Source organism: Triturus cristatus, chromosome 8 (assembly GCF_964204655.1).
Source record: "Triturus cristatus chromosome 8, aTriCri1.1, whole genome shotgun sequence".
In the NCBI taxonomy this organism is placed as follows: Eukaryota; Metazoa; Chordata; class Amphibia; order Caudata; family Salamandridae; genus Triturus; species Triturus cristatus.
Genome location: NC_140591.1, coordinates 56562533 through 56587416, shown reverse-complemented (window position 1 = coordinate 56587416; position 24884 = coordinate 56562533). Strand labels below are relative to the sequence as shown.

The window sequence follows — 24884 nt, the reverse complement described above, 5'->3', positions numbered from 1 at the left end:
CTCATGCTAGAGCTATGTTTTAAGATGTCCTGTATCATTTATCAGTTAACGGGTGCAATAGGTAAATAGCATTTTTCGGATCCAGGTTAGGTAGCTTTTCTTTTTACTCTGAATGGACTAGCACCATATTACACAGAGGTATTTGGCCTGAGTAGGTAAGCTATGTCATCTGAATACTGAAATCTGTGTTCAAGGAGAAGTGGAAGCTGATGCAGACAAGAGTTTACTTTACAAAAAAGCATGAAATAGGAAACATTTGTAGTCGAAGCTGAATGCAAGAGAGGTGGAAGCAAATTTAGAAGGAGGACAGAAAGACAATTCTATGTTGAATTGATCATGTTGTCGATCAGTTGATCAAATATTTTGATAAATAAAGAAAAAAAAACTTGAGCTGATACCAAGAAATATTTTGTGAGAAGCAAGAAACCTCTCAGACTTTTCCGAAACCCAGCATTGAACAAGGGACTTTTAGATTTTCAATCTAACACTCTCCCAACTGAGCTATTTCATCCAGCTGGCCATTTTGGCTTTCTGTTGTATTTTTGATAATTGTTAAAGATAAATGCAGACCCTGGTCATTCTATCTGCATGTGCAGTTATGTGTTAAATTGTCCAATATTATTCAGCAGCTCTGATGGGTGAATTTCCTTTTTAGGAGCCAAGTTAGTTAGAAGATGTTTGTAAACTATGAATGGACTTATACTCAGACACACAGACCTATATGGCGAGGGTAGGCAAACTAGGTCATCTGACTACTAACAGTTTTGTATAAGGGGAACTCGAGGCTGATGCAGGCAAAGCTTTACTTTCAATTAAAGGAAGAATTGGCAAATAAAGAAGGTAAAGTTGAATACAAGAGAGGTGGAAGCCAGTTTGACAGAAAGACAGAATGTAAAAAATATGTTGAAATGGTTGTCTTATCGATCAGCTTGATAAAAGGTTTTGATCATTATAAACAACGTCAATATGAGTTGACTCCAAATAGCATTTGTGGCATGCAAAGCAGAAGTTCAAAATGTGCCTAAACCCGGGATTGAACCAGGGACCTTTAGATCTTCAGTCTACTGCTCTCCCAACTGAGCTATTTCATCCAGCTGGAAATTTTGGCTTTCTGTTGTATTTTTTATAATTGTTAAAGATAAATGCAGAACCTGGTCACTCTATCTGCATGTGCAGTTATGTGTTAAATTGTCCAGTATTATTCAGTAGCTAAATTGGTCTGATGGGTGAATTTCCTTTTTAGGAGCCAAGTTAGTTAGATGATGTTTGTAAACTATGAATGGACTTATACTCAGAAACACAGACCTATATGGCGAGGATCGGCAAGCTAGGTCATCTGACTACTAACAGTTTTGAATAAGGGGAACTGGAGGCTGATGCAGGCAAAGCTTTACTTTCAATTAAAGGAAGATTTGGGAAATAAAGGAGGCAAAGTTGAATACAAGAGAGGTGGAAGCAAGTTTGAAAGAAAGACAGAAAGTAAATAATATGTTGAATTAATTGTATTGTCGATTATCTTGATGAAAGGTTTTGATCATTATAAACAAAGTCAATATGAGTTGACTCAAAATAGTCTTTGTGGCATGCAAAGCAGAAGTTCAAAATGTGCAGAAACCCGGGATCGAACCAGGGACCTTTAGATCTTCAGACTAACGCTCTCCCAACTGAGCTATTTCAGCCTGCCAGCAGCTATAGTATTCAGCCTCTTTTTTTGAACAATCCCAGAACAGAGATGCAGAACCTGGATTTTCAATCTGAGGTTAGAGCTGTGTTTTAATGTGTCCTGCATTGTTCAGCAGCTAACTGGTGAAATGGGTGAGTAGCGTTTTTGGGATAAATGTTAGGTCGTTTTTCTTTTAAAACTCTGAGTGGACCAGCACTGTATTACACAGACGGATGTCGCCTGAGTAGGTAAGCTATGTCATCTCAATACTGACAACTTTGTTCAAGGAGAAGTGAAAGCTGATGCAGACAAGAGTTTACTTTGAAAAAAGTATAAAATTGGATAAATTCGTCATCAAAGCTGATGGCAAGAGAGGTTGAAGCAAGTTTAGAAGGAGGACAGAAAGACAACTTTTTGTTGAAGTTATCATGTTGTTGATCAGTTGATAAAATATTTTGAGAAATAAAGAAAAAAAAACTAGAGCTGATTTCAAGAAATATTTTGCAAGAATGTAGGATCCCCTCGCACTGTGCTGAAAGTCAGGATTGAATCAGGTACCTTAAGCTCTTCAGTCTAACGATCTCCCAACTGAGATATTTCAGCCAACAAGTCCCTGTGGCCTCCTGATGTATTATTAATAATTGTAGACGATACATACAGAACCTGGTCATTCTATTTTCGTTTATAGTTATGTGTTAAAGTGTCCAGTATCATTCAGCAGGTAACTTGGTCTGATGAGTGAATATCCTTTTTAGGGGACAAGTTAGGTAGAAGTTTTTTTTCTAAACTCTGAATTGACTTATACTCTGAAACACAGACCTATATGGCCAGGGTGTACAAGCTATGTCATCTGACTACTGACAGTTTTGTATAAGGGGAATTGGAGGCTGATGCAGGCAAAGCTTTACTTTAAAATAAAGCAAGAAGTTGCAAATAAATGAGGCATAGTTGAATGCAAGAGAGGTGGAAGCAAGTTTGAAAGGAAGACAGAAAGTAAATAATATGTTGAATTGATTGTGTTGTTGATCAGATTGATGAAAGGTTTTGATAAAGAAGAGCGTTGATTTAACTCCAAACAGCTTTTGTGTCATGAAAAGCATAAGTTGAAATTGTGCTGAAACCCGGGATTGAACCAGGGACCTTTAGATCTTCAGTCTAACGCTCTCCCAACTGAGCTATTTCGGCCTGCTGGTAGTTTGGGTCTTCATCCTTTCTTTTAAACTTCCCAAGAAAATAGATGCTCAACCTCATGCTAGAGCTATGTTTTAAGATGTCCTGTATCATTCATCAGTTAACGGGTGCAATAGGTAAATAGCATTTTTCGGATCCAGGTTAGGTAGCTTTTTTTTTTACTCTGAATGGACTAGCACCATATTACACAGAGGTATTTGGCCTGAGTAGGTAAGCTATGTCATCTGAATACTGAAATCTGTGTTCAAGGAGAAGTGGAAGTTGATGCAGACAAGAGTTTACTTTACAAAAAAGCATGAAATAGGAAACATTTGTAGTCGAAGCTGAATGCAAGAGAGGTGGAAGCAAATTTAGAAGTAGGACAGAAAGACAATTCTATGTTGAATTGATCATGTTGTCGATCAGTTGATCAAATATTTTGATAAATAAAGAAAGAAAAACTTGAGCTGATACCAAGAAATATTTTGTGAGAAGCAGGAAACCTCTCAGACTTTTCCGAAACCCAGCATTGAACAAGGGACTTTTAGATTTTCAATCTAACACTCTCCCAACTGAGCTATTTCATCCAGCTGGCCATTTTGGCTTTCTGTTGTATTTTTGATAATTGTTAAAGATAAATGCAGACCCTGGTCATTCTATCTGCATGTGCAGTTATGTGTTAAATTGTCCAATATTATTCAGCAGCTAAATTGGTCTGATGGGTGAATTTCCTTTTTAGGAGCCAAGTTAGTTAGAAGATGTTTGTAAACTATGAATGGACTTATACTCAGACACACAGACCTATATGGCGAGGGTAGGCAAACTAGGTCATCTGACTACTAACAGTTTTGTATAAGGGGAACTCGAGGCTGATGCAGGCAAAGCTTTACTTTCAATTAAAGGAAGAATTGGCAAATAAAGCAGGTAAAGTTGAATACAAGAGAGGTGGAAGCAAGTTTGACAGAAAGACAGAATGTAAAAAATATGTTGAAGTGGTTGTCTTATCGAATAGCTTGATAAAAGGTTTTGATCATTATAAACAATGTCAATATGAGTTGACTCCAAATAGCATTTGTGGCATGCAAAGCAGAAGTTCAAAATGTGCCTAAACCCGGGATTGAACCAGGGACCTTTAGATCTTCAGTCTACTGCTCTCCCAACTGAGCTATTTCATCCAGCTGGCAATTTCGTCTTTCTGTTGTATTTTTTATAATTGTTAAAGATAAATGCAGAACCTGGTCACTCTATCTGCATGTGCAGTTATATGTTAAATTGTCCAGTATTATTCAGTAGCTAAATTGGTCTGATGGGTGAATTTCCTTTTTAGGAGCCAAGTTAGTTAGATGATGTTTGTAAACTATGAATGGACTTATACTCAGAAACACAGACCTATATGGCGAGGGTCGGCAAGCTAGGTCATCTGACTACTAATAGTTTTGTATAAGGGGAACTGGAGGCTGATGCAGGCAAAGCTTTACTTTCAATTAAAGGAAGAATTGGGAAATAAAGGAGGCAAAGTTGAATACAAGAGAGGTGGAAGCAAGTTTGAAAGAAAGACAGAAAGTAAATAATATGTTGAATTAATTGTATTGTCGATTATCTTGATAAAAGGTTTTGATCATTATAAACAAAGTCAATATGAGTTGACTCAAAATAGTCTTTGTGGCATGCAAAGCAGAAGTTCAAAATGTGCCGAAACCCGGGATCGAACCAGGGACCTTTAGATCTTCAGTCTAACGCTCTCCCAACTGAGCTATTTCGGCCTGCCAGCCGCTATAGTATTCAGCCTCTTTTTTTGAACAATCCCAGAACAGAGATGCAGAACCTGGATTTTCAATCTGAGGTTAGAGCTGTGTTTTAATGTGTCCTGCATTGTTCAGCAGCTAACTGGTGAAATGGGTGAGTAGCGTTTTTGGGATAAATGTTAGGTCGTTTTTCTTTTAAAACTCTGAGTGGACCAGCACTGTATTACACAGACGTATGTCGCCTGAGTAGGTAAGCTATGTCATCTCAATACTGACAACTTTGTTTAAGGAGAAGTGAAAGCTGATGCAGACAAGAGTTTACTTTGAAAAAAGTATAAAAAAGGATAAATTCGTCATCAAAGCTGATGGCAAGAGAGGTGGAAGCAAGTTTAGAAGGAGGACAGAAAGACAACTTTTTGTTGAAGTTATCATGTTGTTGATCAGTTGATAAAATATTTTGACAAATAAAGAAAAAAAAACTAGAGCTGATTTCAAGAAATATTTTGCAAGAATGTAGGATCCCCTCGCACTGTGCCGAAACCCGGAATTGAACCAGGGACCTTAAACTCTTCAGTCTAACGATCTCCCAACTGAGATATTTCAGGCAACAAGTCCCTGTGGCCTCCTGATGTATTATTAATAATTGTAGACGATACACACAGAACCTGGTCATTCTATTTTCGTTTATAGTTATGTGTTAAAGTGTCCAGTATCATTCAGCAGGTAACTTGGTCTGATGAGTGAATATCCTTTTTAGGGGACAAGGTAGGTAGAATTTTTTTTCTAAACTCTGAATTGACTTATACTCTGAAACACAGACCTATATGGCCAGGGTGTACAAGCTATGTCATCTGACTACTGACAGTTTTGTATAAGGGGAATTGGAGGCTGATGCAGGCAAAGCTTTACTTTAAAATAAAGCAAGAAGTTGCAAATAAATGAGGCATAGTTGAATACAAGAGTGGTGGAAGCAAGTTTGAAAGGAAGACAGAAAGTAAATAATATGTTGAATTGATTGTGTTGTTGATCAGATTGATGAAAGGTTTTGATAAAGAAGAGCGTTGATTTAACTCCAAACAGCTTTTGTGACATGAAGAGCAGAAGTTGAAATTTTGCCAAAACCCGGGATTGAACCAGGGACCTTTAGATCTTCAGTCTAACACTCTCCCAACTGAGATATTTCGGCCTTCTGGTAGTTTGGGTCTTCATCCTTTCTTTTAAACTTCCCAAGAAAATAGATGCTCAACCTCACGCTAGAGCTATGTTTTAAGATGTCCTGTATCATTCATCAGTTAACGGGTGCAATAGGTAAATAGCATTTTTCGGATCCAGGTTAGGTAGCTTTTTTTTTTACTCTGAATGGACTAGCACCATATTACACAGAGGTATTTGGCCTGAGTAGGTAAGCTATGTCATTTGAATACTGAAATCTGTGTTCAAGGAGAAGTGGAAGCTGATGCAGACAAGAGTTTACTTTACAAAAAAGCATGAAATAGGAAACATTTGTAGTCGAAGCTGAATGCAAGAGAGGCGGAAGCAAATTTAGAAGGAGGACAGAAAGACAATTCTATGTTGAATTGATCATGTTGTCGATTAGTTGATCAAATATTTTGATAAATAAAGAAAGAAAAACTTGAGCTGATACCAAGAAATATTTTGTGAGAAGCAAGAAACCTCTCAGACTTTTCCAAAACCCAGCATTGAACAAGGGACTTTTAGATTTTCAATCTAACACTCTCCCAACTGAGCTATTTCATCCAGCTGGCCATTTTGGCTTTCTGTTGTATTTTTGATAATTGTTAAAGATAAATGCAGACCCTGGTCATTCTATCAGCATGTGCAGTTATGTGTTAAATTGTCCAATATTATTCAGCAGCTAAATTGGTCTGATGGGTGAATTTCCTTTTTAGGAGCCAAGTTAGGTAGAAGATGTTTGTAAACTATGAATGGACTTATACTCAGACACACAGACCTATATGGCGAGGGTAGGCAAACTAGGTCATCTAACTACTAACAGTTTTGTATAAGGGGAACTCGAGGCTGATGCAGGCAAAGCTTTACTTTCAATTAAAGTAAGAATTGGCAAATAAAGCAGGTAAAGTTGAATACAAGAGAGGTGGAAGCAAGTTTGACAGAAAGACAGAATGAAAAAAATATGTTGAAATGGTTGTCTTATCGATCAGCTTGATAAAAGGTTTTGAACATTATAAACAACGTCAATATGAGTTGACTCCAAATAGCATTTGTGGCATGCAAGGCAGAAGTTCAAAATGTGCCTAAACCCGGGATTGAACCAGGGACCTTTAGATCTTCAGTCTACTGCTCTCCCAACTGAGCTATTTCATCCAGCTGGCAATTTTGGCTTTCTGTTGTATTTTTTATAATTGTTAAAGATAAATGCAGAACCTGGTCACTCTATCTGCATGTGCAGTTATGTGTTAAATTGTCCAGTATTATTCAGTAGCTAAATTGGTCTGATGGGTGAATTTCCTTTTTAGGAGCCAAGTTAGTTAGATGATGTTTGTAAACTATGAATGGACTTATACTCAGAAACACAGACCTATATGGCGAGGGTCGGCAAGCTAGGTCATATGACTACTAACAGTTTTGTATAAGGGGAACTGGAGGCTGATGCAGGCAAAGCTGTACTTTCAATTAAAGGAAGAATTGGGAAATAAAGGAGGCAAAGTTGAATACAAGAGAGGTGGAAGCAAGTTTGAAAGAAAGACAGAAAGTAAATAATATGTTGAATTAATTGTATTGTCGATTATCTTGATAAAAGGTTTTGATCATTATAAACAAAGTCAATATGAGTTGACTCAAAATAGTCTTTGTGGCATGCAAAGCAGAAGTTCAAAATGTGCCGAAACCCGGGATCGAACTAGGGACCTTTAGATCTTCAGTCTAACGCTCTCCCAACTGAGCTATTTCGGCCTGCCAGCAGCTATAGTATTCAGCCTCTTTTTTTGAACAATCCCAGAACAGAGATGCAGAACCTGGATTTTCAATCTGAGGTTAGAGCTGTGTTTTAATGTGTCCTGCATTGTTCAGCAGCTAACTGGTGAAATGGGTGAGTAGCGTTTTTGGGATAAATGTTAGGTCGTTTTTCTTTTAAAACTCTGAGTGGACCAGCACTGTATTACACAGACGTATGTCGCCTGAGTAGGTAAGCTATGTCATCTCAATACTGACAACTTTGTTCAAGGAGAAGTGAAAGCTGATGCAGACAAGAGTTTACTTTGAAAAAAGTATAAAATGGGATAAATTCGTCATCAAAGCTGATGGCAAGAGAGGTGGAAGCAAGTTTAGAAGGAGGACAGAAAGACAACTTTTTGTTGAAGTTATCATGTTGTTGATCAGTTGATAAAATATTTTGAGAAATAAAGAAAAAAAAACTAGAGCTGATTTCAAGAAATATTTTGCAAGAATGTAGGATCCCCTCGCACTGTGCTGAAAGTCAGGATTGAATCAGGTACCTTAAGCTCTTCAGTCTAACGATCTCCCAACTGAGATATTTCAGCCAACAAGTCCCTGTGGCCTCCTGATGTATTATTAATAATTGTAGACGATACATACAGAACCTGGTCATTCTATTTTCGTTTATAGTTATGTGTTAAAGTGTCCAGTATCATTCAGCAGGTAACTTGGTCTGATGAGTGAATATCCTTTTTAGGGGACAAGGTAGGTAGAATTTTTTTTCTAAACTCAGAATTGACTTATACTCTGAAACACAGACCTATATGGCCAGGGTGTACAAGCTATGTCATCTGACTACTGACAGTTTTGTATAAGGGGAATTGGAGGCTGATGCAGGCAAAGCTTTACTTTAAAATAAAGCAAGAAGTTGCAAATAAATGAGGCATAGTTGAATACAAGAGAGGTGGAAGCAAGTTTGAAAGGAAGACAGAAAGTAAATAATATGTTGAATTGATTGTGTTGTTGATCAGATTGATGAAAGGTTTTGATAAAGAAGAGCGTTGATTTAACTCCAAACAGCTTTTGTGACATGAAAAGCAGAAGTTGAAATTGTGCCGAAACCCGGGATTGAACCAGGGACCTTTAAATCTTCAGTCTAACGCTCTCCCAACTGAGCTATTTCCGCCTGCTGGTAGTTTGGGTCTTCATCCTTTCTTTTAAACTTCTCAAGAAAATAGATGCTCAACCTCATGCTAGAGCTATGTTTTAAGATGTCCTGTATCATTCATCAGTTAACGGGTGCAATAGGTAAATAGCATTTTTCGGATCCAGGTTAGGTAGCTTTTTTTTTTACTCTGAATGGACTAGCACCATATTACACAGAGGTATTTGGCCTGAGTAGGTAAGCTATGTCATCTGAATACTGAAATCTGTGTTCAAGGAGAAGTGGAAGCTGATGCAGACAAGAGTTTACTTTACAAAAAAGCATGAAATAGGAAACATTTGTAGTCGAAGCTGAATGCAAGAGAGGTGGAAGCAAATTTAGAAGGAGGACAGAAAGACAATTCTATGTTGAATTGATCATGTTGTCGATCAGTTGATCAACTATTTTGATAAATAAAGAAAGAAAAACTTGAGCTGATACCAAGAAATATTTTGTGAGAAGCAAGAAACCTCTCAGACTTTTCCGAAACCCAGCATTGAACAAGGGACTTTTAGATTTTCAATCTAACACTCTCCCAACTGAGCTATTTCATCCAGCTGGCCATTTTGGCTTTCTGTTGTATTTTTGATAATTGTTAAAGATAAATGCAGACCCTGGTCATTCTATCAGCATGTGCAGTTATGTGTTAAATTGTCCAATATTATTCAGCAGCTAAATTGGTCTGATGGGTGAATTTCCTTTTTAGGAGCCAAGTTAGGTAGAAGATGTTTGTAAACTATGAATGGACTTATACTCAGACACACAGACCTATATGGCGAGGGTAGGCAAACTAGGTCATCTAACTACTAACAGTTTTGTATAAGGGGAACTCGAGGCTGATGCAGGCAAAGCTTTACTTTCAATTAAAGTAAGAATTGGCAAATAAAGCAGGTAAAGTTGAATACAAGAGAGGTGGAAGCAAGTTTGACAGAAAGACAGAATGAAAAAAATATGTTGAAATGGTTGTCTTATCGATCAGCTTGATAAAAGGTTTTGATCATTATAAACAACGTCAATATGAGTTGACTCCAAATAGCATTTGTGGCATGCAAAGCAGAAGTTCAAAATGTGCCTAAACCCGGGATTGAACCAGGGACCTTTAGATCTTCAGTCTACTGCTCTCCCAACTGAGCTATTTCATCCAGCTGGCAATTTTGGCTTTCTGTTGTATTTTTTATAATTGTTAAAGATAAATGCAGAACCTGGTCACTCTATCTGCATGTGCAGTTATGTGTTAAATTGTCCAGTATTATTCAGTAGCTAAATTGGTCTGATGGGTGAATTTCCTTTTTAGGAGCCAAGTTAGTTAGATGATGTTTGTAAACTATGAAAGGACTTATACTCAGAAACACAGACCTATATGGCGAGGGTCGGCAAGCTAGGTCATCTGACTACTAACAGTTTTGTATAAGGGGAACTGGAGGCTGATGCAGGCAAAGCTGTACTTTCAATTAAAGGAAGAATTGGGAAATAAAGGAGGCAAAGTTGAATACAAGAGAGGTGGAAGCAAGTTTGAAAGAAAGACAGAAAGTAAATAATATGTTGAATTAATTGTATTGTCGATTATCTTGATAAAAGGTTTTGATCATTATAAACAAAGTCAATATGAGTTGACTCAAAATAGTCTTTGTGGCATGCAAAGCAGAAGTTCAAAATGTGCCGAAACCCGGGATCGAACTAGGGACCTTTAGATCTTCAGTCTAACGCTCTCCCAACTGAGCTATTTCGGCCTGCCAGCAGCTATAGTATTCAGCCTCTTTTTTTGAACAATCCCAGAACAGAGATGCAGAACCTGGATTTTCAATCTGAGGTTAGAGCTGTGTTTTAATGTGTCCTGCATTGTTCAGCAGCTAACTGGTGAAATGGGTGAGTAGCGTTTTTGGGATAAATGTTAGGTCGTTTTTCTTTTAAAACTCTGAGTGGACCAGCACTGTATTACACAGACGTATGTCGCCTGAGTAGGTAAGCTATGTCATCTCAATACTGACAACTTTGTTCAAGGAGAAGTGAAAGCTGATGCAGACAAGAGTTTACTTTGAAAAAAGTATAAAATGGGATAAATTCGTCATCAAAGCTGATGGCAAGAGAGGTGGAAGCAAGTTTAGAAGGAGGACAGAAAGACAACTTTTTGTTGACGTTATCATGTTGTTGATCAGTTGATAAAATATTTTGAGAAATAAAGAAAAAAAAACTAGAGCTGATTTCAAGAAATATTTTGCAAGAATGTAGGATCCCCTCGCACTGTGCTGAAAGTCAGGATTGAATCAGGTACCTTAAGCTCTTCAGTCTAACGATCTCCCAACTGAGATATTTCAGCCAACAAGTCCCTGTGGCCTCCTGATGTATTATTAATAATTGTAGACGATACATACAGAACCTGGTCATTCTATTTTCGTTTATAGTTATGTGTTAAAGTGTCCAGTATCATTCAGCAGGTAACTTGGTCTGATGAGTGAATATCCTTTTTAGGGGACAAGGTAGGTAGAATTTTTTTTCTAAACTCAGAATTGACTTATACTCTGAAACACAGACCTATATGGCCAGGGTGTACAAGCTATGTCATCTGACTACTGACAGTTTTGTATAAGGGGAATTGGAGGCTGATGCAGGCAAAGCTTTACTTTAAAATAAAGCAAGAAGTTGCAAATAAATGAGGCATAGTTGAATACAAGAGAGGTGGAAGCAAGTTTGAAAGGAAGACAGAAAGTAAATAATATGTTGAATTGATTGTGTTGTTGATCAGATTGATGAAAGGTTTTGATAAAGAAGAGCGTTGATTTAACTCCAAACAGCTTTTGTGACATGAAAAGCAGAAGTTGAAATTGTGCCGAAACCCGGGATTGAACCAGGGACCTTTAAATCTTCAGTCTAACGCTCTCCCAACTGAGCTATTTCCGCCTGCTGGTAGTTTGGGTCTTCATCCTTTCTTTTAAACTTCTCAAGAAAATAGATGCTCAACCTCATGCTAGAGCTATGTTTTAAGATGTCCTGTATCATTCATCAGTTAACGGGTGCAATAGGTAAATAGCATTTTTCGGATCCAGGTTAGGTAGCTTTTTTTTTTACTCTGAATGGACTAGCACCATATTACACAGAGGTATTTGGCCTGAGTAGGTAAGCTATGTCATCTGAATACTGAAATCTGTGTTCAAGGAGAAGTGGAAGCTGATGCAGACAAGAGTTTACTTTACAAAAAAGCATGAAATAGGAAACAATTGTAGTCGAAGCTGAATGCAAGAGAGGTGGAAGCAAATTTAGAAGGAGGACAGAAAGACAATTCTATGTTGAATTGATCATGTTGTCGATCAATTGATCAACTATTTTGATAAATAAAGAAAGAAAAACTTGAGCTGATACCAAGAAATATTTTGTGAGAAGCAAGAAACCTCTCAGACTTTTCCGAAACCCAGCATTGAACAAGGGACTTTTAGATTTTCAATCTAACACTCTCCCAACTGAGCTATTTCATCCAGCTGGCCATTTTGGCTTTCTGTTGTATTTTTGATAATTGTTAAAGATAAATGCAGACCCTGGTCAATCTATCTGCATGTGCAGTTATGTGTTAAATTGTCCAATATTATTCAGCAGCTAAATTGGTCTGATGGGTGAATTTCCTTTTTAGGAGCCAAGTTAGTTAGAAGATGTTTGTAAACTATGAATGAACTTATACTCAGACACACATACCTATATGGCGAGGGTAGGCAAACTAGGTCATCTGACTACTAACAGTTTTGTATAAGGGGAACTCGAGGCTGATGCAGGCAAAGCTTTACTTTCAATTAAATGAAGAATTGGCAAATAAAGCAGGTAAAGTTGAATACAAGAGAGGTGGAAGCAAGTTTGACAGAAAGACAGAATGTAAACAATATGTTGAAATGGTTGTCTTATCGAATAGCTTGATAACAGGTTTTGATCATTATAAACAACGTCAATATGAGTTGACTCCAAATAGCATTTGTGGCATGCAAAGCAGATGTTCAAAATGTGCCTAAACCCGGGATTGAACCAGGGACCTTTACATCTTCGGTCTACTGCTCTCCCAACTGAGCTATTTCATACAGCTGGCAATTTCGGCTTTCTGTTGTATTTTTTATAATTGTTAAAGATAAATGCAGAACCTGGTCACTCTATCTGCATGTGCAGTTATGTGTTAAATTGTCCAGTATTATTCAGTAGCTAAATTGGTCTGATGGGTGAATTTCCTTTTTAGGAGCCAAGTTAGTTAGATGATGTTTGTAAACTATGAATGGACTTATACTCAGAAACACAGACCTATATGGCGAGGGTCGGCAAGCTAGGTCATCTGACTACTAACAGTTTTGTATAAGGGGAACTGGAGGCTGATGCAGGCAAAGCTTTACTTTCAATTAAAGGAAGAATTGGGAAATAAAGGAGGCAAAGTTGAATACAAGAGAGGTGGAAGCAAGTTTGAAAGAAAGACAGAAAGTAAATAATATGTTGAATTAATTGTATTGTCGATTATCTTGATAAAAGGTTTTGATCATTATAAACAAAGTCAATATGAGTTGACTCAAAATAGTCTTTGTGGCATGCAAAGCAGAAGTTCAAAATGTGCCGAAACCCGGGATCGAACCAGGGACCTTTAGATTTTCAGTATAACGCTCTCCCAACTGAGCTATTTCAGCCTGCCAGCAGCTATAGTATTCAGCCTCTTTTTATGAACAATCCCAGAACAGAGATGCAGAACCTGGATTTTCAATCTGAGGTTAGAGCTGTGTTTTAATGTGTCCTGCATTGTTCAGCAGCTAACTGGTGAAATGGGTGAGTAGCGTTTTTGGGATAAATGTTAGGTCGTTTTTCTTTTAAAACTCTGAGTGGACCAGCACTGTATTACACAGACGTATGTCGCCTGAGTAGGTAAGCTATGTCATCTCAATACTGACAACTTTGTTTAAGGAGAAGTGAAAGCTGATGCAGACAAGAGTTTACTTTGAAAAAAGTATAAAAAAGGATAAATTCGTCATCAAAGCTGATGGCAAGAGAGGTGGAAGCAAGTTTAGAAGGAGGACAGAAAGACAACTTTTTGTTGAAGTTATCATGGTGTTGATCAGTTGATAAAATATTTTGACAAATAAAGAAAAAAAAACTAGAGCTGATTTCAAGAAATATTTTGCAAGAATGTAGGATCCCCTCGCACTGTGCCGAAACCCGGGATTGAACCAGGGACCTTAATCTCTTCAGTCTAACGATCTCCCAACTGAGATATTTCAGACAACAAGTCCCTGTGGCCTCCTGATGTATTATTAATAATTGTAGACGATACATACAGAACCTGGTCATTCTATTTTCGTTTATAGTTATGTGTTAAAGTGTCCAGTATCATTCAGCAGGTAACTTGGTCTGATGAGTGAATATCCTTTTTAGGGGACAAGGTAGGTAGAATTTTTTTTCTAAACTCTGAATTAACTTATACTCTGAAACACAGACCTATATGGCCAGGGTGTACAAGCTATGTCATCTGACTACTGACAGTTTTGTATAAGGGGAATTGGAGTCTGATGCAGGCAAAGCTTTACTTTAAAATAAAGCAAGAAGTTGCAAATAAATGAGGCATAGTTGAATACAAGAGAGGTGGAAGCAAGTTTGAAAGGAAGACAGAAAGTAAATAATATGTTGAATTGATTGTGTTGTTGATCAGATTGATAAAAGGTTTTGATAAAGAAGAGCGTTGATTTAACTCCAAACAGCTTTTGTGACATGAAAAGCAGAAGTTGAAATTATGCCGAAACCCGGGATTGAACCAGGGACCTTTAGATCTTCAGTCTAACGCTCTCCCAACTGAGCTATTTCGGCCTGATGGTAGTTTGGGTCTTCATCCTTTCTTTTAAACTTCCCAAGAAAATAGATGCTCAACCTCATGCTAGAGCTATGTTTTAAGATGTCCTGTATCATTCATCAGTTAACGGGTGCAATAGGTAAATAGCATTTTTCGGATCCAGGTTAGGTAGCTTTTTTTTTTAATCTGAATGGACTAGCACCATATTACACAGAGGTATTTGGCCTGAGTAGGTAAGCTATGTCATCTGAATACTGAAATCTGTGTTCAAGGAGAAGTGGAAGCTGATGCAGACAAGAGTTTACTTTACAAAAAAGCATGAAATAGGAAACATTTGTAGTCGAAGCTGAATGCAAGAGAGGTGGAAGCAAATTTAGAAGGAGGACAGAAAGACAATTCTATGTTGAATTGATCATGTTGTCGATCAGTTGATCAACTATTTTGATAAATAAAGAAAGAAAAACTTGAGCTGATACCAAGAAATATTTTGTGAGAAGCAAGAAACCTCTCAGACTTTTCCGAAACCCAGCATTGAACAAGGGACTTTTAGATTTTCAATCTAACACTCTCCCAACTGAGCTATTTCATCCAGCTGGCCATTTTGGCTTTCTGTTGTATTTTTGATAATTGTTAAAGATAAATGCAGACCCTGGTCAATCTATCTGCATGTGCAGTTATGTGTTAAATTGTCCAATATTATTCAGCAGCTAAATTGGTCTGATGGGTGAATTTCCTTTTTAGGAGCCAAGTTAGTTAGAAGATGTTTGTAAACTATGAATGGACTTATACTCAGACACACAGACCTATATGGCGAGGGTAGGCAAACTAGGTCATCTGACTACTAACAGTTTTGTATAAGGGGAACTCGAGGCTGATGCAGGCAAAGCTTTACTTTCAATTAAATGAAGAATTGGCAAATAAAGCAGGTAAAGTTGAATACAAGAGAGGTGGAAGCAAGTTTGACAGAAAGACAGAATGTAAACAATATGTTGAAATGGTTGTCTTATCGAATAGCTTGATAACAGGTTTTGATCATTATAAACAACGTCAATATGAGTTGACTCCAAATAGCATTTGTGGCATGCAAAGCAGATGTTCAAAATGTGCCTAAACCCGGGATTGAACCAGGGACCTTTACATCTTCGGTCTACTGCTCTCCCAACTGAGCTATTTCATACAGCTGGCAATTTCGGCTTTCTGTTGTATTTTTTATAATTGTTAAAGATAAATGCAGAACCTGGTCACTCTATCTGCATGTGCAGTTATGTGTTAAATTGTCCAGTATTATTCAGTAGCTAAATTGGTCTGATGGGTGAATTTCCTTTTTAGGAGCCAAGTTAGTTAGATGATGTTTGTAAACTATGAATGGACTTATACTCAGAAACACAGACCTATATGGCGAGGGTCGGCAAGCTAGGTCATCTGACTACTAACAGTTTTGTATAAGGGGAACTGGAGGCTGATGCAGGCAAAGCTTTACTTTCAATTAAAGGAAGAATTGGGAAATAAAGGAGGCAAAGTTGAATACAAGAGAGGTGGAAGCAAGTTTGAAAGAAAGACAGAAAGTAAATAATATGTTGAATTAATTGTATTGTCGATTATCTTGATAAAAGGTTTTGATCATTATAAACAAAGTCAATATGAGTTGACTCAAAATAGTCTTTGTGGCATGCAAAGCAGAAGTTCAAAATGTGCCGAAACCCAGGATCGAACCAGGGACCTTTAGATTTTCAGTATAACGCTCTCCCAACTGAGCTATTTCAGCCTGCCAGCAGCTACAGTATTCAGCCTCTTTTTTTGAACAATCCCAGAACAGAGATGCAGAACCTGGATTTTCAATCTGAGGTTAGAGCTGTGTTTTAATGTGTCCTGCATTGTTCAGCAGCTAACTGGTGAAATGGGTGAGTAGCGTTTTTGGGATAAATGTTAGGTCGTTTTTCTTTTAAAACTCTGAGTGGACCAGCACTGTATTACACAGACGTATGTCGCCTGAGTAGGTAAGCTATGTCATCTCAATACTGACAACTTTGTTTAAGGAGAAGTGAAAGCTGATGCAGACAAGAGTTTACTTTGAAAAAAGTATAAAAAAGGATAAATTCGTCATCAAAGCTGATGGCAAGAGAGGTGGAAGCAAGTTTAGAAGGAGGACAGAAAGACAACTTTTTGTTGAAGTTATAATGTTGTTGATCAGTTGATAAAATATTTTGACAAATAAAGAAAAAAAAACTAGAGCTGATTTCAAGAAATATTTTGCAAGAATGTAGGATCCCCTCGCACTGTGCCGAAACCCGGGATTGAACCAGGGACCTTAATCTCTTCAGTCTAACGATCTCCCAACTGAGATATTTCAGACAACAAGTCCCTGTGGCCTCCTGATGTATTATTAATAATTGTAGACGATACATACAGAACCTGGTCATTCTATTTTCGTTTATAGTTATGTGTTAAAGTGTCCAGTATCATTCAGCAGGTAACTTGGTCTGATGAGTGAATATCCTTTTTAGGGGACAAGGTAGGTAGAATTTTTTTTCTAAACTCTGAATTAACTTATACTCTGAAACACAGACCTATATGGCCAGGGTGTACAAGCTATGTCATCTGACTACTGACAGTTTTGTATAAGGGGAATTGGAGTCTGATGCAGGCAAAGCTTTACTTTAAAATAAAGCAAGAAGTTGCAAATAAATGAGGCATAGTTGAATACAAGAGAGGTGGAAGCAAGTTTGAAAGGAAGACAGAAAGTAAATAATATGTTGAATTGATTGTGTTGTTGATCAGATTGATAAAAGGTTTTGATAAAGAAGAGCGTTGATTTAACTCCAAACAGCTTTTGTGACATGAAAAGCAGAAGTTGAAATTATGCCGAATCCCGGGATTGAACCAGGGACCTTTAGATCTTCAGTCTAACGCTCTCCCAACTGAGCTATTTCGGCCTGATGGTAGTTTGGGTCTTCATCCTTTCTTTTAAACTTCCCAAGAAAATAGATGCTCAACCTCATGCTAGAGCTATGTTTTAAGATGTCCTGTATCATTCATCAGTTAACGGGTGCAATAGGTAAATAGCATTTTTCGGATCCAGGTTAGGTAGCTTTTTTTTTTACTCTGAATGGACTAGCACCATATTACACAGAGGTATTTGGCCTGAGTAGGTAAGCTATGTCATCTGAATACTGAAATCTGTGTTCAAGGAGAAGTGGAAGCTGATGCAGACAAGAGTTTACTTTACAAAAAAGCATGAAATAGGAAACATTTGTAGTCGAAGCTGAATGCAAGAGAGGTGGAAGCAAATTTAGAAGGAGGACAGAAAGACAATTCTATGTTGAATTGATCATGTTGTCGATCAGTTGATCAACTATTTTGATAAATAAAGAAAGAAAAACTTGAGCTGATACCAAGAAATATTTTGTGAGAAGCAAGAAACCTCTCAGACTTTTCCGAAACCCAGCATTGAACAAGGGACTTTTAGATTTTCAATCTAACACTCTCCCAACTGAGCTATTTCATCCAGCTGGCCATTTTGGCTTTCTGTTGTATTTTTGATAATTGTTAAAGATAAATGCAGACCCTGGTCAATCTATCTGCATGTGCAGTTATGTGTTAAATTGTCCAATATTATTCAGCAGCTAAATTGGTCTGATGGGTGAATTTCCTTTTTAGGAGCCAAGTTAGTTAGAAGATGTTTGTAAACTATGAATGGACTTATACTCAGACACACAGACCTATATGGCGAGGGTAGGCAAACTAGGTCATCTGACTACTAACAGTTTTGTATAAGGGGAACTCGAGGCTGATGCAGGCAAAGCTTTACTTTCAATTAAATGAAGAATTGGCAAATAAAGCAGGTAAAGTTGAATACAAGAGAGGTGGAAGCAAGTTTGACAGAAAGACAGAATGTAAACAATATGTTGAAATGGTTGTCTTATCGAATAGCTTGATAACAGGTTTTGATCATTATAAACAACGTCAATATGAGTTGACTCCAAATAGCATTTGTGGCATGCAAAGCAGATGTTCAAAATGTGCCTAAACCCGGGATTGAACCAGGGACCTTTACATCTTCGGTCTACTGCTCTCCCAACTGAGCTATTTCATACAGCTGGCAATTTCGGCTTTCTGTTGTATTTTTTATAATTGTTAAAGATAAATGCAGAACCTGGTCACTCTATCTGCATGTGCAGTTATGTGTTAAATTGTCCAGTATTATTCAGTAGCTAAATTGGTCTGATGGGTGAATTTCCTTTTTAGGAGCCAAGTTAGTTAGATGATGTTTGTAAACTATGAATGGACTTATACTCAGAAACACAGACCTATATGGCGAGGGTCGGCAAGCTAGGTCATCTGACTACTAACAGTTTTGTATAAGGGGAACTGGAGGCTGATGCAGGCAAAGCTTTACTTTCAATTAAAGGAAGAATTGGGAAATAAAGGAGGCAAAGTTGAATACAAGAGAGGTGGAAGCAAGTTTGAAAGAAAGACAGAAAGTAAATAATATGTTGAATTAATTGTATTGTCGATTATCTTGATAAAAGGTTTTGATCATTATAAACAAAGTCAATATGAGTTGACTCAAAATAGTCTTTGTGGCATGCAAAGCAGAAGTTCAAAATGTGCCGAAACCCGGGATCGAACCAGGGACCTTTAGATTTTCAGTATAACGCTCTCCCAACTGAGCTATTTCAGCCTGCCAGCAGCTATAGTATTCAGCCTCTTTTTTTGAACAATCCCAGAACAGAGATGCAGAACCTGGATTTTCAATCTGAGGTTAGAGCTGTGTTTTAATGTGTCCTGCATTGTTCAGCAGCTAACTGGTGAAATGGGTGAGTAGCGTTTTTGGGATAAATGTTAGGTCGTTTTTCTTTTAAAACTCTGAGTGGACCAGCACTGTATTACACAGACGTATGTCGCCTGAGTAGGTAAGCTATGTCATCTCAATACTGACAACTTTGTTTAAGGAAAAGTGAAAGCTGATGCAGACAAGAGTTTACTTTGAAAAAAGTATAAAAAAGGATAAATTCGTCATCAAAGCTGATGGCAAGAGAGGTGGAAGCAAGTTTAGAAGGAGGACAGAAAGACAACTTTTTGTTGAAGTTATCATGGTGTTGATCAGTTGATAAAATATTTTGACAAATAAAGAAAAAAAAACTAGAGCTGATTTCAAGAAATATTTTGCAAGAATGTAGGATCCCCTCGCACTGTGCCGAAACCCGGGATTGAACCAGGGACCTTAATCTCTTCAGTCTAACGATCTCCCAACTGAGATATTTCAGACAACAAGTCCCTGTGGCCTCCTGATGTATTATTAATAATTGTAGACGATACATACAGAACCTGGTCATTCTATTTTCGTTTATAGTTATGTGTTAAAGTGTCCAGTATCATTCAGCAGGTAACTTGGTCTGATGAGTGAATATCCTTTTTAGGGGACAAGGTAGGTAGAATTTTTTTTCTAAACTCTGAATTAACTTATACTCTGAAACACAGACCTATATGGCCAGGGTGTACAAGCTATGTCATCTGACTACTGACAGTTTTGTATAAGGGGAATTGGAGTCTGATGCAGGCAAAGCTTTACTTTAAAATAAAGCAAGAAGTTGCAAATAAATGAGGCATAGTTGAATACAAGAGAGGTGGAAGCAAGTTTGAAAGGAAGACAGAAAGTAAATAATATGTTGAATTGATTGTGTTGTTGATCAGATTGATAAAAGGTTTTGATAAAGAAGAGCGTTGATTTAACTCCAAACAGCTTTTGTGACATGAAAAGCAGAAGTAGAAATTATGCCGAAACCCGGGATTGAACCAGGGACCTTTAGATCTTCAGTCTAACGCTCTCCCAACTGAGCTATTTCGGCCTGATGGTAGTTTGGGTCTTCATCCTTTCTTTTAAACTTCCCAAGAAAATAGATGCTCAACCTCATGCTAGAGCTATGTTTTAAGATGTCCTGTATCATTCATCAGTTAACGGGTGCAATAGGTAAATAGCATTTTTCGGATCCAGGTTAGGTAGCTTTTTTTTTTACTCTGAATGGACTAGCACCATATTACACAGAGGTATTTGGCCTGAGTAGGTAAGCTATGTCATCTGAATACTGAAATCTGTGTTCAAGGAGAAGTGGAAGCTGATGCAGACAAGAGTTTACTTTACAAAAAAGCATGAAATAGGAAACATTTGTAGTCGAAGCTGAATGCAAGAGAGGTGGAAGCAAATTTAGAAGGAGGACAGAAAGACAATTCTATGTTGAATTGATCATGTTGTCGATCAGTTGATCAACTATTTTGATAAATAAAGAAAGAAAAACTTGAGCTGATACCAAGAAATATTTTGTGAGAAGCAAGAAACCTCTCAGACTTTTCCGAAACCCAGCATTGAACAAGGGACTTTTAGATTTTCAATCTAACACTCTCCCAACTGAGCTATTTCATCCAGCTGGCCATTTTGGCTTTCTGTTGTATTTTTGATAATTGTTAAAGATAAATGCAGACCCTGGTCAATCTATCTGCATGTGCAGTTATGTGTTAAATTGTCCAATATTATTCAGCAGCTAAATTGGTCTGATGGGTGAATTTCCTTTTTAGGAGCCAAGTTAGTTAGAAGATGTTTGTAAACTATGAATGGACTTATACTCAGACACACAGACCTATATGGCGAGGGTAGGCAAACTAGGTCATCTGACTACTAACAGTTTTGTATAAGGGGAACTCGAGGCTGATGCAGGCAAAGCTTTACTTTCAATTAAATGAAGAATTGGCAAATAAAGCAGGTAAAGTTGAATACAAGAGAGGTGGAAGCAAGTTTGACAGAAAGACAGAATGTAAACAATATGTTGAAATGGTTGTCTTATCGAATAGCTTGATAACAGGTTTTGATCATTATAAACAACGTCAATATGAGTTGACTCCAAATAGCATTTGTGGCATGCAAAGCAGATGTTCAAAATGTGCCTAAACCCGGGATTGAACCAGGGACCTTTACATCTTCGGTCTACTGCTCTCCCAACTGAGCTATTTCATACAGCTGGCAATTTCGGCTTTCTGTTGTATTTTTTATAATTGTTAAAGATAAATGCAGAACCTGGTCACTCTATCTGCATGTGCAGTTATGTGTTAAATTGTCCAGTATTATTCAGTAGCTAAATTGGTCTGATGGGTGAATTTCCTTTTTAGGAGCCAAGTTAGTTAGATGATGTTTGTAAACTATGAATGGACTTATACTCAGAAACACAGACCTATATGGCGAGGGTCGGCAAGCTAGGTCATCTGACTACTAACAGTTTTGTATAAGGGGAACTGGAGGCTGATGCAGGCAAAGCTTTACTTTCAATTAAAGGAAGAATTGGGAAATAAAGGAGGCAAAGTTGAATACAAGAGAGGTGGAAGCAAGTTTGAAAGAAAGACAGAAAGTAAATAATATGTTGAATTAATTGTATTGTCGATTATCTTGATAAAAGGTTTTGATCATTATAAACAAAGTCAATATGAGTTGACTCAAAATAGTCTTTGTGGCATGCAAAGCAGAAGTTCAAAATGTGCCGAAACCCAGGATCGAACCAGGGACCTTTAGATTTTCAGTATAACGCTCTCCCAACTGAGCTATTTCAGCCTGCCAGCAGCTATAGTATTCAGCCTCTTTTTTTGAACAATCCCAGAACAGAGATGCAGAACCTGGATTTTCAATCTGAGGTTAGAGCTGTGTTTTAATGTGTCCTGCATTGTTCAGCAGCTAACTGGTGAAATGGGTGAGTAGCGTTTTTGGGATAAATGTTAGGTCGTTTTTCTTTTAAAACTCTGAGTGGACCAGCACTGTATTACACAGACGTATGTCGCCTGAGTAGGTAAGCTATGTCATCTCAATACTGACAACTTTGTTTAAGGAGAAGTGAAAGCTGATGCAGACAAGAGTTTACTTTGAAAAAAGTATAAAAAAGGATAAATTCGTCATCAAAGCTGATGGCAAGAGAGGTGGAAGCAAGTTTAGAAGGAGGACAGAAAGACAACTTTTTGTTGAAGTTATAATGTTGTTGATCAGTTGATAAAATATTTTGACAAATAAAGAAAAAAAAACTAGAGCTGATTTCAAGAAATATTTTGCAAGAATGTAGGATCCCCTCGCACTGTGCCGAAACCCGGGATTGAACCAGGGACCTTAATCTCTTCAGTCTAACGATCTCCCAACTGAGATATTTCAGACAACAAGTCCCTGTGGCCTCCTGATGTATTATTAATAATTGTAGACGATACATACAGAACCTGGTCATTCTATTTTCGTTTATAGTTATGTGTTAAAGTGTCCAGTATCATTCAGCAGGTAACTTGGTCTGATGAGTGAATATCCTTTTTAGGGGACAAGGTAGGTAGAATTTTTTTTCTAAACTCTGAATTAACTTATACTCTGAAACACAGACCTATATGGCCAGGGTGTACAAGCTATGTCATCTGACTACTGACAGTTTTGTATAAGGGGAATTGGAGTCTGATGCAGGCAAAGCTTTACTTTAAAATAAAGCAAGAAGTTGCAAATAAATGAGGCATAGTTGAATACAAGAGAGGTGGAAGCAAGTTTGAAAGGAAGACAGAAAGTAAATAATATGTTGAATTGATTGTGTTGTTGATCAGATTGATAAAAGGTTTTGATAAAGAAGAGCGTTGATTTAACTCCAAACAGCTTTTGTGACATGAAAAGCAGAAGTTGAAATTATGCCGAATCCCGGGATTGAACCAGGGACCTTTAGATCTTCAGTCTAACGCTCTCCCAACTGAGCTATTTCGGCCTGATGGTAGTTTGGGTCTTCATCCTTTCTTTTAAACTTCCCAAGAAAATAGATGCTCAACCTCATGCTAGAGCTATGTTTTAAGATGTCCTGTATCATTCATCAGTTAACGGGTGCAATAGGTAAATAGCATTTTTCGGATCCAGGTTAGGTAGCTTTTTTTTTTACTCTGAATGGACTAGCACCATATTACACAGAGGTATTTGGCCTGAGTAGGTAAGCTATGTCATCTGAATACTGAAATCTGTGTTCAAGGAGAAGTGGAAGCTGATGCAGACAAGAGTTTACTTTACAAAAAAGCATGAAATAGGAAACATTTGTAGTCGAAGCTGAATGCAAGAGAGGTGGAAGCAAATTTAGAAGGAGGACAGAAAGACAATTCTATGTTGAATTGATCATGTTGTCGATCAGTTGATCAACTATTTTGATAAATAAAGAAAGAAAAACTTGAGCTGATACCAAGAAATATTTTGTGAGAAGCAAGAAACCTCTCAGACTTTTCCGAAACCCAGCATTGAACAAGGGACTTTTAGATTTTCAATCTAACACTCTCCCAACTGAGCTATTTCATCCAGCTGGCCATTTTGGCTTTCTGTTGTATTTTTGATAATTGTTAAAGATAAATGCAGACCCTGGTCAATCTATCTGCATGTGCAGTTATGTGTTAAATTGTCCAATATTATTCAGCAGCTAAATTGGTCTGATGGGTGAATTTCCTTTTTAGGAGCCAAGTTAGTTAGAAGATGTTTGTAAACTATGAATGGACTTATACTCAGACACACAGACCTATATGGCGAGGGTAGGCAAACTAGGTCATCTGACTACTAACAGTTTTGTATAAGGGGAACTCGAGGCTGATGCAGGCAAAGCTTTACTTTCAATTAAATGAAGAATTGGCAAATAAAGCAGGTAAAGTTGAATACAAGAGAGGTGGAAGCAAGTTTGACAGAAAGACAGAATGTAAACAATATGTTGAAATGGTTGTCTTATCGAATAGCTTGATAACAGGTTTTGATCATTATAAACAACGTCAATATGAGTTGACTCCAAATAGCATTTGTGGCATGCAAAGCAGATGTTCAAAATGTGCCTAAACCCGGGATTGAACCAGGGACCTTTACATCTTCGGTCTACTGCTCTCCCAACTGAGCTATTTCATACAGCTGGCAATTTCGGCTTTCTGTTGTATTTTTTATAATTGTTAAAGATAAATGCAGAACCTGGTCACTCTATCTGCATGTGCAGTTATGTGTTAAATTGTCCAGTATTATTCAGTAGCTAAATTGGTCTGATGGGTGAATTTCCTTTTTAGGAGCCAAGTTAGTTAGATGATGTTTGTAAACTATGAATGGACTTATACTCAGAAACACAGACCTATATGGCGAGGGTCGGCAAGCTAGGTCATCTGACTACTAACAGTTTTGTATAAGGGGAACTGGAGGCTGATGCAGGCAAAGCTTTACTTTCAATTAAAGGAAGAATTGGGAAATAAAGGAGGCAAAGTTGAATACAAGAGAGGTGGAAGCAAGTTTGAAAGAAAGACAGAAAGTAAATAATATGTTGAATTAATTGTATTGTCGATTATCTTGATAAAAGGTTTTGATCATTATAAACAAAGTCAATA

At 37.5% G+C, this 24884-nt stretch overlaps 3 non-coding genes across 3 annotated transcripts; all 3 read right to left on the bottom strand.

Moving 5' to 3' along the window:
* Positions 1 to 4523: 4523 nt before the first annotated feature.
* Positions 4524 to 4596, bottom strand: TRNAF-GAA (transfer RNA phenylalanine (anticodon GAA)). The gene has a single exon. It is a non-coding gene; the product is annotated as a tRNA-Phe (tRNA).
* A 9843-nt stretch (positions 4597 to 14439) lies between these two features.
* On the bottom strand, positions 14440 to 14512 carry TRNAF-GAA (transfer RNA phenylalanine (anticodon GAA)). Its single transcript has one exon. It is a non-coding gene; the product is annotated as a tRNA-Phe (tRNA).
* A 5759-nt stretch (positions 14513 to 20271) lies between these two features.
* TRNAF-GAA (transfer RNA phenylalanine (anticodon GAA)) lies at positions 20272 to 20344 on the bottom strand. Its single transcript has one exon. It is a non-coding gene; the product is annotated as a tRNA-Phe (tRNA).
* Between the last annotated feature and the right edge of the window lie 4540 nt (positions 20345 to 24884).